Consider the following 15,000-nt stretch of genomic DNA (forward strand, 5'->3'; position numbering starts at 1 on the left):
GATTATAGATTCCAATTATCTCGCTGGACGATCGCATTTTTGTTTGGCTGTAGTATATTGACCGAGGCTGCTGTTGGTGGTGTTGTTGTTGTTGTTGTTGAGGTGACCGTTGAGTTGACAACGAACGCACAATGCCGTACACAACGCCCTAAACAACCTAGAAGCTGATAATTATGTTTTCGCTTCTATGCATTGGAAGGACAATAGTTGAGACCACCCCTGGAACGGTCGCCCCTTTCGCGATCCTCTCCGCCGCTCTCAATCGGCATTCTGTTGGAAAGCTTCGGCCAAAGCGGCAGGAGACCGAAGAGCGTGGTAGAGGTGATGACACGGTGACACCGGCCGGAGCAGTGCAACATAACTCGGCGGGATAAACAAGGATTTCATTAAATAACTCGGCGGGATAAACAAGGATTTCATTAAAATATATAAATCCGTCAAATAATGCACAAAATTAATGATGCCAACGGCAACACTATCGACGGGGAAGCGCATTAGCCCTTCAGATCGTGACACAAACCAACGAGAACGACAGTGACGGCTAACGAGCAAGAGAGAGCGAGAGGAATAGGATGTGAATAAGTGTGTGCCTTGCTCTGCAACCGGAAGTGAGGTGAGTAGTCATAAATTTTCCGGAAGTTCATAAAGCCGATACAAAACTGCTCACGCTCGTCGGCTTGGACCAATGCGGCGTGTTCGGTGCGTTAAGCATGTCATGAAATTAGCCAAACTTCACCATGGAAACCATGGGTGGCACGATGCACACAGCAACACAATGCCAGCAGCAAGGATACAACGGAGGAATGACAGGAGAACTAGCACCGGGTTGCTGAGAGTTGAAGCAACTGCAACACCGGCAAACTGCTGCTGCTGTTGCTTTGAACTTTTGCACCACATGCAGATGGCCAAACGGTGGCTTAACGTGGTTGCGCCATCGGCCTTGTTGGCTTCCGTATATTGGTTAATTAAAAGTTAAGCCTTCGACGCCACAGCCACCGAACCTACAGCTGCTCTAATCTGGGGATGCCTAGTGGCCGGTGCTCGGACTGTTTTCTGCTAGCTCGATGGGTTTGCTAGAGACAGTTTTTCAATTGTAAGAAAACTCGGTTAATAATGCAGTCACGGACCTGGCTACAACAGTCGTGACTTGGGGTGGTCGTGGCTAAGCGAAAAGGATTGTCCTGGAATAAACATAAACAAATATAAGTGTTTGTTGCGGCTCACATGTTCGTTCACACGTGAAATGTTAGCGAATACTGAACTATTTGATTGTTTGTATGCTATAGGCTTCTGTATCCTGAAGAAACAATTGCTGGGGAGTGGTACAAATATTCGATAAAATAGTTCCGCCAGACAACAGAAATGATTTTAAACAAAATACAAACGACCAATAATTGTACAAACTTATCATTTTTCAAATAAAGGGAAAAGAGGGATTTTTCAAATGAATTATTTATCTACCCATTAGGCAAAAAAAATCATGCAACTGTCTGATATTCTATTGCTTTAATAAATACACTTTCCTAGGATAATATTTTCAAAATCACATGTGAAAGAGCGCCCGGATCACCCTTTGTGAAGCATAAACTTATCAAAACCCATCTGTTTCGGGTTCCGATCTGAACCATCCGATGTAGTCTGGGTGAATGCAATTTTACCAGAATAATAACATACATTGTTCCAACGGACCACCGATATAAAGACAATAAAAATGGATGCCAGCCTTTTCCGCTCACCCAAAAAAACCCCACCATAAATCTAATCAAAGCACATTCTAATAAAGCCATTACGATGGTCCGTTCTCCACACAGCCCAAAACCTTCGCCAACACTCACCATACCATAGCTACGGGTGGATCGGACGTGGTACCAGAATTATACCAAATGATGGCCGTATGAGGCTAGTAAAACTCGTATTACATTCACAATTAGGCTCTGGCGGTGGGTGGGAAGGGGCCCATTTTGGAGAAGAAGATGGGTTGTGGGTTGGTGGTAAAGTTTCAGCATCCCTTCCGGTATCTACCTGAGCGACCCGAAGTTCGAGCTTGATAATGAAGGTTTTTGGCATGGAGGTGGCTAGAGGAAAAGTTGGAGCATTTGTTGGAGCATACCGGTGATCTGGTGATTGAAGTCTTGAACTGGTATGCTCCAGTCCACAGCCAGTCCGTAGTTTGATGCAAACGATTCCCCACCCAACAATGGCTGCTGGTAGGTTAAAGCAATTTCATAACTTTTACCATGGATGTGATGTAAATAGAGAGCCAAATGATTTTGTTTTTGTTTTTCCCTTTCCCTCTTAACACCCATTGTCCCCTCGATCATCAACAAATATGCTTTTAATATGCTCTCGCATATCATCATTTCTGGTCCATTCTCTGGACCCTGCTCTGGCCACTGGTGCGAGGTAGCACACGTACACCTACTGATCCGGACACAGGTACGTCGAGCAGTCAAAGTTTGTCCGCAACAACTCCGGTCAGCCACACTGTCACATGCACCAAACCACCAAAGGGAAAAGTCAGCTCGCCCAAAACAAAAAAAAAAGATTACAAGAAACTGGATCGGGCCCGGGTGGAGTGGACAAATTGTTTTCCCAGGAAAAAGGGTCGGTTACGTTCCGCTTTGATTCACTCCGGACCGGACCACAAGCCAGCCGGACCCATTCCCCCCGTCTTTATTAGAAACAATAAGTCCGACAATCGAGAATCGAGTAACTTTCCTTTGGGGCAAAGTTCTTCTGGCCACCATAGGATGAAAAATGATTTCCATGTGCCCCTCGTACCAACCCCTCCCCCGGACTATCCTCTTAGCCGTAATTGTTATGAAGCGAATAGCGGCCCGTGCGCCTAGTTTTGGCCGCTAATTGTTGTCTTGGTCTGAAGTGCCTGATACCAGGGAGGCCCGAGATTCGTTATTGTGGTTCCGGCCATCGTAAGCCGTCGCGCGGAAACTGGTAAGAACAATAAAATAAAGAAGTTTGTCCAAAAGCCCCCTTCGCGCTCTCTGCTCCGGCCGTTCGTCCGTCCGTCCACCGACCTCGTCGGTTGATGGATCGATTTGGCATAATATCGGGCGTAATTTACATAAGGAATCAATTAGAAACTTTGCCCAGACGCAGCAAGGACCAACGGAAACGACCAGGCGGACGACGAAGGAACTCACAGCTTGCGCCAGCGTCGTAAACTCATCATCAAACCTACCGGCGGTCCGCCGGGGTCCTACCGGGGGACCGGCCACGTTCTAAGGAACCCCCGTGGGTAGAAGTTTGGGCAAAATTACTTGGGTTTACCGCGCATCTCGAGAATACAAGAATAGCGACCGAGCGAGCGAACGAAAGAGTCACAGAAGACCGAACGTGTCGTAACCGGGACGGTGCTTGGCCGGCTGCAAGAGATGTTGTAGTGCGGTGGGTGTGTACGGCGTGGGCGTAAAGTTGAAATGATAAACCAACATCTGCACGAGAGATTCGGGTTCGCGCAAGACCTTGTCGGCTCGGTGTTCTTCGTGAACCGTTGGGTGTTTCATTGCTTCAATATTAAATTGACCCAGTTTCTTTTATTTCACGCCGTTGTCCCAGGCGCTTTCATCATTACACGCCAGCGGATGGCGCCCAGCAACGGATGGTTTGAGCATAAATTTTATCATTGAAATTAGTTTAGTGGCCAAAGTTTCGAGCGCATTGTCTTGGGGTGGCATTATTTGAGATCCTCGTAATGAGAGGCGCTACGGTTAAGGACTGTTTGGGGGAAGCTTAGGTGTTTTTCGTCGCATTCAGTTCCCGTTTAAGCGTATCTTCCAGACGTTTGAACAAAGATTTTTGTGTTCCAGTGTTTTTGTTTGACGCTTTTTTTTCTGCTCCAATACTTGTTGGTATATTTCATGAACTAAACATATTACTATACGAGTCCAAATATTTCCACAACTAGCAACATTTTTCTTCCATTTTTCTAATGTGAAGGTTCATGATTTTGTTAGTAAGAACTACTCATCTTTTGAAACGATAGTAGTCCTAAGGAGTAATATCTGGTGATTTTAAATGCCTTTTGTATAATGCAGGGGTCTCAAACTCACATTAGCGTTAAGGCGGCAGAAGAAAGTATCAACCAGTCCGCGGGCCATTTCATCACACAATTTGAAGGTTCATGGCTTTACTGAATTACTTTTTTCCCAACAAAGCCCAAATGATGCAAGTTTTCGTGGCCACAGAGGTAAATACTATTCTAAAACTGGTCACCGCGTCGGAGATACGAAATGATGTAGCTACGTTGCCAAACCCGATGGAGGCGCCAGGTAACCGGTAAAATTGCATACTTTGAGAGGTTTGTAATGTTGAAAACCGTTACTTCTTTCAATTTTCATCTGTTCATCTGTCATCTGTCATTTCAGATATACGGTGGTAGACATTCGTATAGCCGCACCTAGAGGCTCAGGAGTAAAACGGCAATCAATTACAAACGGATGCATTTTTTGACGGTATCAAACTTTTACTGTGTTACTACACATGTGACTAGTATACAAGTAAAATTTGGTTTAGATACGTGGGTAATTGTGAGTGCTATGTGTCAAAATGTGAGTAATCGTCAGATTGCAGCTGTTTTAAAATGGACATTCGTATAGCCGCACTGAAAGAAAAAACATACTCCGCAAAATTCGTTAACACGTATTTAATGGTTGTATTTTTTGTTCAATAGTAGAACTATTCTAGATTATTTTAAGCTTTAGAAATGCTCTTTTTGATAACACCCTGGCTTTTAATATTTTTTTTAAATAATGCGCCCAGGGTAACTGACAAATAAATAAAAAATGACAAAAAATCAAGCTATTTTTGATAACCTGCAAATCTAATCGCTCTGTTGTTTCAATTATCGGTTGGTATAAGAAATCCATCCATAATTTCCTACGGAAAATATCCAAAAGGATGGTTAAGCCTCTATCGAAAACGATGAAAATAGTTTCCTAAGGGACAAAAAGTCAGTTTTAGCATGAATCAGCCAGAAATTGGCAACCTTTTGGGCAATTTAAAGGAACTATGGATGGACCAGTAATAAGCAGACGCATTTTATACATAACGGATCTTAAACAAATCATAATATTGGGAAAAAACTCAAAGCAAAGCCAAAGTTGATTAATGCCCAAAACGACCACCGGCTCATTTACCCTAAATTTGGTAACGTAGGTAAAATAAAAGCAAAATGAAGTTCTTTTCAAAGCAAATAAGTAATTTCTTGATAATTTGGATGGATAGAGCCGATATTAGCATGATTTGAACCATGAGTGACCCACCATACCACATCGAAAGTCAAAGCAAAAAATCGTTGGTAAGGGTTTGATGTTTGCTGTAACTTTCTTATCACGTACAGCTTTCCTTTTTTTAAATTTCAACTCTAATGTATTCAGGGATGTAAACAGAGCCTTTGCAAGACATTTTTATTCATCTATCGGGGATTGAAGCCTTTTATTACAGGACAATAACATATCAATTAATTTTCACCAACAATTGAATGCATGGTTTGGAGACAAAAATATCCCTTTATCCAAGTGTGTAGTATGCATTTCTTATTGCATTTACATAAAAAAGCGTTTTGGTTTTTATTTGGATTGATTTCTTAAAAAAATCGGTAAAATAAAAATATTTCAAGTTTAAGTCAGGTCATTGACGACTGTTACACTTAAATTGAATAGCAAACCCATTAAATCTTATCGGAACCCATGGCAAATTATAGTTTTGGATTTGTTAGAAATGTAGGCAGTAATAAAAAATACCAACTTGCAGATTGCTTCGTAAAAACTATTTGAAAAATATATTTTTCATAAGGTGCAGCTATACGAATGTCCATGTGAAATTTGAAAATTTTCTCATATTTTCTCGAAAACAAGTCCTACACGTTTTTCGTCAATATGTGTTGTAAACAACGATAAAATAAACCTTTTGTATTATTCCAAATGAAAAAAGATCGGCTAGTTTGAGAGAAACGAGAAAAAAACTAGAAAAAACTACCTGCGGCTATACGAATGTCTACCACTGTATCACCAATATTCCAATCCAATTAAAACCTATACATAGAATAAAATTTAAAGCAGGCCCAGTACTGAAGACGAAACCACATTTTGTTACCTCAATTACTTAAAGAAATAAATTCGTGTGCCACTAAAATAGCTGCAAATGCATTACACTTCAAGGTGCTTAAAGCTGAAGCATTTGTGCGATTTGCATATGCCCTACTGCACCACCATTGAATATGGATTCCCCGTCCTGCCTAGCACCTTACCCTCTACTACTAAATCGAATGCGTATTCAGGTGCGTCCAAGGGGCAAACAGTAAACCCCGATCCCAATCCTTTCCTGTAATTGGAAGCTTCTTATGTAAATAAGCGCCATTCGGATAGGCTAGATCCATTTCCTCCCTTTTTTGTGACTCTGTTCCCCAGCCCAGCCACGCAGTCCACAGGACTACGTCAGCACTGGCAATGCAGTGCCATGACCGTGCCTGGCAACGGTGCAACCACACCTCTCCTGCCAAAGTGCCAACCATTCTCGCTGCAGCAAAAGGTGCGAGAATCCCCGTAGGGCGAGTGAGAACGAACGTCGCTTTCGGTGGCCAATTCACGGGCTCCATTTGTCGGTGGCGCAGGCGCTACGGTGGTGGTGGCGGCGGCTAGGCGGTGGACCATCATAAAATATTTCGCTCTGCTTACCCCGTTAGCAGTGGACGGTAGAAAACGGAGGAACGGGGTAACACGATTATGCTCTTTCTCCGCGTCCAACGTAGTCCACCGACCAGCAGTAGCAGCAACGGTAGCCAGCCAGCCAGTGATGGCCATTGCGGACCGCATCGCCTAATTTTTACCATCGGCTTGGCTTGCATCGGTGCGAACATCCGTGTGAAAGCCTTTGCCCGGGAGATAGATAAAGGTAGTTAACGGTGAAAGTGGCGCAGCAGCAGCATACATTTGTAGAAGGCATTGCCGCGAGCGCTACCAGCCGCCGGAGAAAACGTAGATGGCGCACGCAAAGAGGAAGGACAGAAAGCGGGAAAGGACGATCGGGGCCAAGGGTTTGCAGCAGCAGCACCGGCAGCAGCTCGTTAAGCGGTTCGCTGCGGTGGTGGTTGAAGGTAGTTGCCCTGTGACATTGGAGACATAATTTTATGCGCCCTCTCCCGGGGGAAAGGTTGACATGAACCAACAGCACCAGAAACCCCTCCCTCCAGGGATCGGGGTCGGACCATGTATGCACACAAACATCGTGAAAGCCGGAAGCTACCAGCAGCTTCTTCGTAGTAGTGGTGATGATGATGATGATGATGGTCCGGGACACTCCGGGCACTCGAGGCACTACACTCGAATGGTTTCGAGAGCCTCGGACGCGACCAACCGCAGCATAAGGCGTTTGGCGATGCCCTTTGCAGCAGCATCCTCAGTTCATCCAGCGAATCCGTCCGTATGCTGTGCACGAGAAGCACAGAAACCTTCGAGTGGGACGCTCGTTAAGGTCGCAATCATCCTGGTGGGGTTGCTGCAGCACACGGTGCCAGCGCTACTGGTGCTGCAACATCGTCACCAGAGCAGGCTGGCTGCTGGCGCTGCTGCTGCCGTGGCGTCGACGTCTTTTGGCAAACATCTTTTACGGCTGCTGGTGGAACTGTGGCGTCGCTCCAGTGCTGAGACTGCAGTTCATGTCTCTCTGTGTCTTTGTCTCTGCCTCTGTGTGTGGTTTCGAGGCTAAGGACGTGCCCGCGGTTCTATGGTTCTTGGTTTTATTTAATTTCCACGATAAATGATACAAGAGAGTGGACGGGAAGATCGCTCGCGCTCCACGTTCACTGCCTTCACTTTTGGCGCTTTATGCTTTTCTTTTCCTAGTGCCAAGGGGTGTCGGATTACAAAAAAACCTCAAAAAGATCCCCTCAGCCTTGGCTCTTGAAGGAAGAGACGAGAGAGAGAGAGAAAGTTGGAAAAAGGTCCTTTCGCTGAAGAGGGCAAGTGATTCCGATGGACACCGCTCGCCACTGTAGGACTGTGCCTTGGTGCTTGAACAGAAATCGGCCACAAGGACATACCGAAAGCACCCCAAAAAGGAATCAAGAAGGAGAAGAAGAAATGAACCAAAAAGGTGCTCCACGGCGACGACAACGACGAAGACGACAAGGAGAGCGTCTCGTGGTGGTCCTAAGACATTTTCTGGCTCCTTCGCCACCGAAAGGTAGTCCTCTCTTGGATGAAACAATAACAATAAAAGTACATTGCACTTAACCATCATTTCTTTGGGTTTTATTACCGTGGCCACCAGTAGCAGGGGGTAGCCGGTGGCTCATTTTCCGTGGAAAAGTTGCTTTTTCAACCCCCTTCCAAGCGAGAAAAAAGGACGACAGAACGGGGGGAACCGAACGCAACCGTTGGCCTTTTCGTTTCCTTCGTTGCCCAGGTTGCCGCCGCACAATCTGATGCCCTGGCCGGTGCTGGTGCCGCTGGTAGTGAGAGATATCCCGTTCAATCTCGCAGCAAACAGCGCGCCCCTTTTGTGTGCCGGAGGAATGGCTCTCGTACTGTTGGCGAGCGACTTCACACCCGAACCCACCATCCACACTAGCATTCCTTCCCGCCGGCACGCTGGCCGGTTCTTTGCCGGAAATATAGAGAAATAAAGATGAAAACTCTCCCCCGAAAACCCTTCCGCATGGAACGCTCCACAAGCTAATAAATGGACCGCGCGGGCGCCCGGGTACCGGACCGTACTGGCCACAACCGGTAAACCGTTAACCGAGCTTCGGGCGCTGGGCAATAGCTCACGAGCTTAAGCGCCTCGCCGGTGCCGGACGCTTCAGCGCAAGGACGCCAGTTGATGGATGGAGAAATGAAGAAATTTTAAAAATGTGCTACCCGTTTCCGTGCTGAGCTGTTGAGGTGCTGCTGGTGCTGCTGGTGCGGGTGGTGGTCGTGAAAATTAAGAGCCGTTTCTCCCGGGGCCAGCGATGCAGGAAGTTAATCATTGGGTCCGGTGAAACATTTTACCGGATGTCAATGTTTTATGCTTTGTGGCGGTCTTTTTGTTTTTTTTTTTTTTGGTGTTTCCAGAAACTGTTCTTTAGTTGCCTTTTTTGCAGGGTTTTAGTTTGTGAGAAAGTATTGCCGGAGGACATTTCAATTATGAAATATTTTGAGATTTAGTTTGGAGATTATGGTGAGACGTTGGTGGTATTTTTGAGAAGCAACTAGAGGTATATGAATTTCAGAATGGTAGCTCACTTTATTTATAAATAATTAAGGAATATTATCTCAGTTGTTTCTAGTGACAAGCGTAGAAAAGTTCTACTGATACGTTTCTTTCATCGTAATAGTATATTTGGGATTTTTTTTTCCAAAAAGAGAATCATTTGGAAGGGTTTGCTTGGCCTTCATGTTGTACTTGTTTCTGGGCAAAATTGCCTGCAAGTTCAGCGTATGGCAGATGGCAAAATAATGCTCTAACAATAGATAAACTAACTCCCTTACTGGTTTTCAAGCAGTTTCTATGAGAAAATAAAAGGAATTACTAGCTAAATGAACGAATCCTTGTGTGATCATTTCTAATCGTTAAACAGAAATGGACTAAAAGAATTACACTACGCATCAGAATGGCAAAAGTGAACATCCGTAATCACTTGAAACGCTATTACAGACAATCAAGTGCGCACCAGAATCAAGGCTAACTCCGTGATATCTACCATATCGCAGCATCCCAAAAGCCTCCCTTTTTTATGAACAGATTAAAAGCATCAGAGTAGCCATAGAAAAGATTACCACGAGAAAACAAACGAAAAAAGCGAGAAGTAAAAGAAAAGAAAGTAAACATCCCATTTTGCATTAAGCGTACAAACAAACGCGGCCATACTCAATGGAGGATGGACAAATGCCACTCGGAGTGGCTCAAAGTGCAATCAGGATGAACGTTCCCTCTCTCCAGCCCATACCCCTCCCGCCAACAAGATTTCCATATTCACAATCAAACGGGGACAAATGGAATTAATTTTTCGGCTCGCAGCTCCGACTTGCTCGCAGCCTGTAAGAGCAGCGTCACTTACATGCAGTGTGAGTACTGTAAGGACTCTAAGGACTTTAGTAGTACCGTCCATGGACTGCGGAAAATCAAACACGACCCCAGGATCCGGTAGCAAGATGGAGTTCAAACATAAGAGGCAAACGGAATTGGTCTATGCATTTGGCCACTTTTTGTGTAAACATCTTTTTTTAACATTCTCCCTCTGCTGTCTGCTGTTGATGAACGATGGTTTAGTGCTGGTTGATGTTTGCTACGGAGAACACGGACTTTAGAACCCGCATACACGCTTCGGAATGTGTTGGTTCATTCTAGGTTCAATTATCCCTCACCATCATCATGATTTAAAATGGAGTGATACGATCGAAACGAATCCTTGGTTTTTACGAGGCTATCACCGTTGGACCGTTGTAGCACTCAATCCAGCTCTAAATCTTCAAACCGTTCCCGTTGCACGACCACACTCCCTTTAGGCGACGTTCCTAGACGAACCAGAACGAGCTACGGAGAGCATGTCTTCCCATATCCATTAATTTAATCAACGAGTTTAGGGTCCTCATCCTGGTCTCATTCGTCTAGGAGGGCGCAAAACCGCATCCGTTTTTGTTTTGTTCCTTTTCCGTTTCCCTTCCAGGACACACGCACCATAACTTAAAGCTGCTATCAGCTAAAGTAGATCCCGAAAAATACGAAACCATCCATAACCTCAAACGCAACTCGCTCGCCCCGCCGGCCAGGGCTCGGACATCTCATGTCTCAAGCTTCTGTGGTCAGCGGCACTACAGACACACAAACACGGAGAGATAGCCGGGAGCCAGAGAGTGGATGCAGCATTCAACGCAGAATCCATGACAAAACCCCTTTTCAGAGTGCTGGTGGTCCGGTGCTGCAAAAGGGACAAAGTATTTGGTCTCTTTTTTTGTTACTCTTGCTGCTGCTGTTGCTGCTGTTGCTGCGAGCCATCGTCCTGTCCTCTTGTTCCATGCATTTCAAATTTGTATCGCACCGACCAAACCGACGCATGTCGCCGAAATTTATGTCATGCAGATAAAAACCTCACCCGGACAAAACCCGGGCCCGGTACGGACTCTACTTCTACTCCGCCAGCAGTCACCCAACAACAACAACAACATCAGCAGCATACAGCAGCAGCCATGTTGCGTATGTTTCCACCGCACGATTCACCGGATCCGGCACACCGAGACACGCATTAGTCAAACGGGGAAGAGCAGGATTTGGACGATGGAGTAACCGGGGACAACCTAACCTACTGCCTGCCAGCTCGAGCTCGGAAGCATCGAGCGAGTTCTTCTTGTGTTTTGTTGTTTCTTTTTATTTGGGGAGGGGGGGTGGTGGTGGATTTTATTCCTCTTGCTTCTTTTTCGTTGCTGACAAGACACCGAGACCCAGAGTCCTCTCGTTCAAGGTTTCCCACTGTTTCCGCCATGGCCAACGCCGGTGCGTAGCACACCATAGTCCTGTCGGCTTTTGTTTTGCAACATTATGTTCAGTGCTACCGGTCGTCACCGGTCACTGGTCGGCGTCCGTCGGTTGGTTGGTCATGCTACCTCCTAGCGAGAGGAACCGGGAATCGTTTAGCCAACCGAGAAAGCGGATTATGTTGGGACAGATTGAACGATTATGCGCCGAATTGCAGTGGCCTCTTCTCATCGGCATCCCTCACCAAACCATGCGATGTTTATTTGATTCGTTTGTTTTTATTCTTTTGAATAGAAAATATTTTTTATTTTCGTCCAAATTTATTTCGTTTTGGCCTTCATTTTATTTCTGTGACAGGTGTGCGCTTGTGTTACAAACGCCTGCATCAATTTTAATCAAAGTTGGCTGATGTGTTTCTCTCTCTCTCTCTCTCTCTCTCTCTCTCTCTCTCTCTCTCTCTCTCTGTCTCTCTCTCAAGGGAATCCTAGCGAGCACCACCTCTGCTCATCAACGGTCAACGGAATGGTTTCCAGGGAGTTTAACTCAACCTTAAATCACCCAACCGGCATCAGGGGGAAAAGGTACGACCATGGTACAGAGAACGCCACCTGGTAGATAATTATTATCTCGACCCCAACCACGGCGAGTGATGATGCTGATGATGATGACGTACTACATGGCCTTCTAGATGTTCCATCCTTTTGACTGACATGGCGCACCAAGCAAAGGTTTACGATCCGCCCGTACGTTAGGGAGCCACTGCGCGCAATGAGACGACATACTGGACCGAGTATGTACCGTCGCTGCTGCTGCTGCTGATCTCATTTCGTGTGGCCTTCCATTATGGATGATGAAAATATCATTTACATTTTACGGCACTATTTTAGCCAGTGTGTCGCGTGTTCGCTGTGGGCCGTTTGCACCTTTTCGTGGGTCGCGTGGTCAACGAGTCATGCAGAGGACAGTGTCTCCGTGTTCTCACATCACCGTCTGACTGACGCGACTCATTCACTCTGCTCTGGTCTGACTAACGGTGAAGAAGTAGTGACCGCACTGTCACCAGTCTACTGGTCATCATCCTTTCCATCACCAGTGACCCGGTTCTTCCTTTTTCCCGTTTTTTTTTTCTGAGAGAACAGACGAGACACTAACCTTACCAAAACGAGTGCGTCCAGCGAAAGGTCCTGCCTGCGGCCCCACGGCCAGGTCCCTGGGTGTGACAACATTCTCTCTAGTGCTCATTTCGTTTTTGATAGAGTTATTCCGAGAATGTTGCCATCCATTTTTCGACACTTACTCACAGCATACTTTGACTCGCTCGCTTCGTCAACGATTTTCCCTGGAATGTGTCCGACCGTTCACTTCCACAGCATGCTTGTTGTGCCGTCGCTCTCTAGAGACTGTGTCCAGCATTTTTTCCCCCTTGGACCTCCTGTCTCCTGGACGTCCTCGATGCGCGAATCGAGCTGGACGAAGCCCTGGACCATTTTAGCAATTTTCTGGGTCAACCAGAATGGCGAACATGGGAACCCCCGGACGACTCCGAGAGCAGAGAATGGTGGATGGACGATGTGCGATGCATACAAATGGCCTGACGACACCACTGACCGGTCGGTTGGTCAGTGTCAGCATACCAGGTCGAGTGGTTGGTTGGGTGGTTAAGATTATGTGACAAAAATGCGAAACAATCCGTAAGCCATCGCTCCCGTGCAATCGACCAGGGCACGGGACAATCGACCCATCAGGTCATCTGGCAAGGTGTGGTCATCAGCAGCAGCAACATCACGCACCTTGGCTCTTGGTGGCGTGGCGGAAAAAATCATGTAAAAGACCTCACGAACACGCCGACGGTATTCGGACGAATGTTAATTGACTTCGCAGACCCACTGTGGGCCGGCCAGGTGATCCGGTCCGGTCCGTGTGTCCGGTCGAGTGGCTCGAAATGGATTCGAGCTTAGCCGTAATTGTTGTAGATGGTTGTTGGTGGTGGTGCTTCGTGAACTTCGGCAGCATTTTACCAGTGGCCGCAGTTCGTAGAATGCTGTTAATTCTGAGGTCGAGCGGGCAGAGCAGATAATTGAGTTTGCTCGGTCGAGAATTGCAATCTAATCAAACATGAAGGTGTAGGTGAAAATCGGAATGGGCGCTTTCCATGGGTAATGGTACGGTTTTCTGTTATCTGAAGCAATCATTTATCGTTTTGTCAACCTATTTGGCCATTACACAAGACACTTAGCACTGAAATATTAGATGCAATCGAGCATATTATCAAACTCAACACTCAGATACATTGAAGATCCTTCAAAGGACCACTCCCTGGGGTAGAAAATGACCAATAATCGAGTGGCAGCAGCCCCTGGTGTGTGAGATTTGCATTTCGAAACCAAAAACCCTCCAAATCAACTTCAACAAATCACAGAAATGACCTCAACACACACAGCAGACCGCCTGAAGACCGCCCAAAACACGTCCAATGACCACACATTTGCATGATTTTAGGCTTACGGCTGGTGGCTCAACTCCTCTAGGATCCCGGGCCTGAAACTGGACCTGGACACAGCCCACAGGTTCGTCGGGCCCCCCATATTTTATGCCGAGCATGGTGGGCAACATTAATCAAATCATTCACCCGGCCGACACGGTCACCCCATCACTGGACCATCACCGGCTGGCTTGGCCCCTGCGAGAATCCATTTGGGACCATTTGTCAGTGTCCGAAAGCCGTGGCCGAGCGTGGGAGCACGCGTGCGTGGGTGTTCTGCACGATGCACATCCTTCGGCCGTTCGGCGATCCGTTCTGGATTTTCGTTTTGAAAAATCGTGGAACACCGACACACTCATCTAGAGCTTGTTCTTGTGAGTGGTGGACCAGTAAATGTGTGGAAAAATGAAATAAAAGCTCCACGTTCTGGCCGTCAAAGGCGAGCTTCTTGGCTGGAAACCCCGTGCGAGGGTTACGCCTTGGCCAGGGGATGTTGCATTGGTTGGTGAGATTTTTGTTTGATTTTCCCCCGTCCCAAAAGGACCGCTAACCGAGTGGAGTTGGGGGGGGGGGGGGGGGGTGTCTGGTTGTGGTTTTTGAAGTTGATGCACGGAGTTTCACTTTTCCTATTTTCCTATGCAAATTTGCTCAGCTGGTGGCCGCCGGCTGGCAACTCACTGGAATCATTGAGCAGGGAGAGGAGAAAGGAACACGTTACATTGACGTAGCTTTTTGCTGTTCCATGAGCGCAAGGATTTCCATTTGGTTTTCTCGCTTTGGCTCGCACTCCAGCGCACTCCATCGAATCTAACTTTTGTATCCCAAAAGCAATGTCTGGCGCGTGGTCGTGGTGGTTTTGGTTTGGTTTGGAGTTCGTTTTTGTTTAATTACAACCGAACTAGACTAAATTGAATTTTACATTTTGTTCACGAACAGCAGGACCACAGTGTTTTCCAAGCATTTTTTTTTGGGTTTTTTGTATGTTTAAATGAGTTTTTGTGCACTGGCTGCAAGGCTACAATTAGGGTACCGGCAGAGGATTC

The 15,000-nt window shown here is 46.4% G+C and overlaps 1 protein-coding gene across 2 annotated transcripts in view; it reads right to left on the reverse strand.

Moving 5' to 3' along the window:
- Window positions 1-15,000, reverse strand: part of LOC126575924 (uncharacterized) — a 106,906-nt gene that overhangs the window by 53,975 nt on the left and 37,931 nt on the right. The window lies entirely within an intron of this gene.

This window comes from Anopheles aquasalis, chromosome 3 (genome assembly GCF_943734665.1).
Source record: "Anopheles aquasalis chromosome 3, idAnoAquaMG_Q_19, whole genome shotgun sequence".
Lineage (NCBI taxonomy): Eukaryota > Metazoa > Arthropoda > Insecta > Diptera > Culicidae > Anopheles > Anopheles aquasalis.